Source organism: Triticum dicoccoides, chromosome 7B (assembly GCF_002162155.2).
Source record: "Triticum dicoccoides isolate Atlit2015 ecotype Zavitan chromosome 7B, WEW_v2.0, whole genome shotgun sequence".
Lineage (NCBI taxonomy): Eukaryota > Viridiplantae > Streptophyta > Magnoliopsida > Poales > Poaceae > Triticum > Triticum dicoccoides.
In genome coordinates this window covers 412,896,136-412,898,840 of record NC_041393.1, presented here as the reverse complement: position 1 = coordinate 412,898,840, position 2,705 = coordinate 412,896,136, and positions in this window count along the sequence as shown.

The following is a 2,705-nucleotide window of genomic DNA, read 5'->3' as shown; positions in this document are numbered from 1 at the left end:
AGCTCCCAATCAAGTGAGTGGGGGAAACAAATGCGGGAGCTGAACATAGGGGAACACACACTCGGTCCCGGCGGTTACAGAGTGGCGGAGCCTATATGGGACAAGGAGGACGCGGACCGTGCCGAGCAAGGCCTACCGCCCCGCTTCGAGAAATACAGCGGTAACAAGCAGACTAGGAACTATGTCAGGGCCCGGTACAAGGAGGACCCGATAACAAAGGAGCTTACCACGGATCCGAAGACCAGGGCGCTTGAGCTTGTTCTGGTAAGGAATACACCCTCGCGTAATTAGCTCCATATGGTTGCATTCTAATTAATGAAGCCAAATTTCTAAATGGTTCACATTCCTTCCGCAGGCGACTGAAAGCAGTAGCGCGGAGTCGACTAAGAGCAACCCTTGGGACACCACTCTAAATAGGGGGTTGAATGTAATGAAGAACAAGGATAAGCTCAGTAAGCCGACGTCAGCTGGTCGTGTGGCCGGCAAAGGCTTGTCGACAAAATGGGGGTCATACTATACCGCTAGTGTGCGGAAGGAGAAAAAGACCAGCTCGGAAAGCCAGGCGCGAGAGGTTCAAGAACTCAAGGCACAGGTGGCGCGGATTCCGGAGATTGTCCAAGAGCAAGTGGAACAACGACTCGGAGCGACGATCACCGCCCTTGTGCCTACCTTGATCTCGGGGTTGAGTGCGTGGATTGCGGGCGGCCAACAGGGGCCGCCCCTGATTCCTAGCTTCACGGCCAGCAACTCGCATAATGCGATGGTGGGGCCATTGGTGCCTCCGGCGGAGGCGGCATTGGTGTCTCCGATGCCGGCACGGGAGCTTAATGCACCCGGGTGTACGCCGGCCGACACCTCTTCAGCAAGCGGCCCCTCCGTCAACTGCACACCCGCCGTTGGCGGTGCCTCGACATTAGCCGAGCTCGACGCCATCATCACGGTAACTAATTAAGCCTCTCTCGGCCGAGGACTTCATCTCCTTGCCTTTGACTGGGCATCCCTGACGCCCTACATGTTTTCGCAGGGCGCCGCCGACGTTCCGTGCACTCTCCTCCACTTCGTGAACAACGAGTTGGTCGATGTCGCCAAGGGCAAAATCGTTCAACCGGGCAACCCCTTGTTCCACGGTACCCAGATGCCACCCAACTTGTTTAGGGTTCAACTGGTTCGGGTGCTGCCAGGCTGCGACGACTTGTTACCTCCGATTCGACCCGTCGGGGCCGATGATGAAGACGTGATGACCCTCAGCGCCTGCCTGAGCTGGCCCCTGCTTTGGCCAAAGAGCCAGATTCGTTTGGGGGCGGGGGACACCACCCCAAAGACAACACCGCCAGTCGTGCCGGCGCCAAGTCGGCCCCATGGCAAGACCGCCGTAACGGTGCCGGACATCCCTATGCCACTGGATCCAAACATGCATATGGCACAGGATCAGAACGACGACGACGACGACGATGATACATTTGGCAATGTCGATCAGTACTTTGCCGAGCATGGGTACGATGGCGACTTCATGGGGCCTCCTTCTCAAGAACCAAACCCAACAAAAGACGTGTGCGATCTAGCTCGTACCGCGGAGAAGCCAAGTTGCAACAGGCGCCGTCTGGCGTTCAGCTCTCAGGAGACGCCTCCAGCTGCCGACTTCACCAAGCCTCAGATAGGCGAGGTGCGAAATATTATCATCCCCAACACACTCAAGAAGGCGGTCTATGAGCAGAACTCGGTCCCATTACAGGAGAAGAAGAAGGCACACAAAAGAAAGACTAAGAAGGGTGCGAGCCAGCCGGCACCGAGTACGATCCGTGCTCAGGACGGGCCACCTTCACCGCAGGATATCTCGAGGAGGGTGCATGTGGCGGGTAGGGCGATGCTACCGACAAATATGCTCAATGCTGCAACCGGTGCTATGCGGAGCCTGCATGACAGTGTTCTTGCGTTGGAGAAGCGGCGTCTCAGAGAGAAGGATGTGGCATACCCGGTTTTCGCGGCCAAGGTGCCAGAGGGCAAGGGCTTTGTGGATAACTCCATCGGGCGTACGATCGTCCTGTGTTTTGATGACATCCACGCTATGTTGAACCTTCATCCGCTGCACTACACCTTCGTTCGGCTATTTTCGCTGAGTATGGATATGCGGATCATTCACGACAAGACCCCGGACATCGTGATAGTCGACCCCTTCTACATGCGTGCCAAGATCTTGGGCAGCGCTGGGGACCGGCAAGTCGCTAGTTCTTACCTCAAAGGCGTCATTCTGGCAAACCAAGATAAGGATAACTTCCTCGTGCCTTACTTTCCCGAGTAAGTCCTCCCCTCAACCGGCCCGTAACATATGAATTCTTACATTTCGATCATTTTTCTTTTAACATTCCGTGTTTTCTGCAGTGACACACGTTGCACGCTCATCCTCCTAAGCCCCAAATATTCTATGGCCACGTATTTCGACCCGGACCGTCAGTCGAACGTAGACTACACAAATGTCAAGAAGGTTCTTGATGATGTTCTCCCCGGCTACGCCCAATCTGGAGGCACCTTCACCAGGCCTATTCGTAAGTACGGCAAGCACGTGTTCTCCCACAATACGATGTTCTGCTGCGTCATGCAGCCGCCTGGCAGTCAGAAGGGTGCCTACTACGCCATCCATCACATGTGGGCGATCGTACGGGACCATCATCAACTTCTGCTACCGAGTAAACTCAAAGATTGGGCCG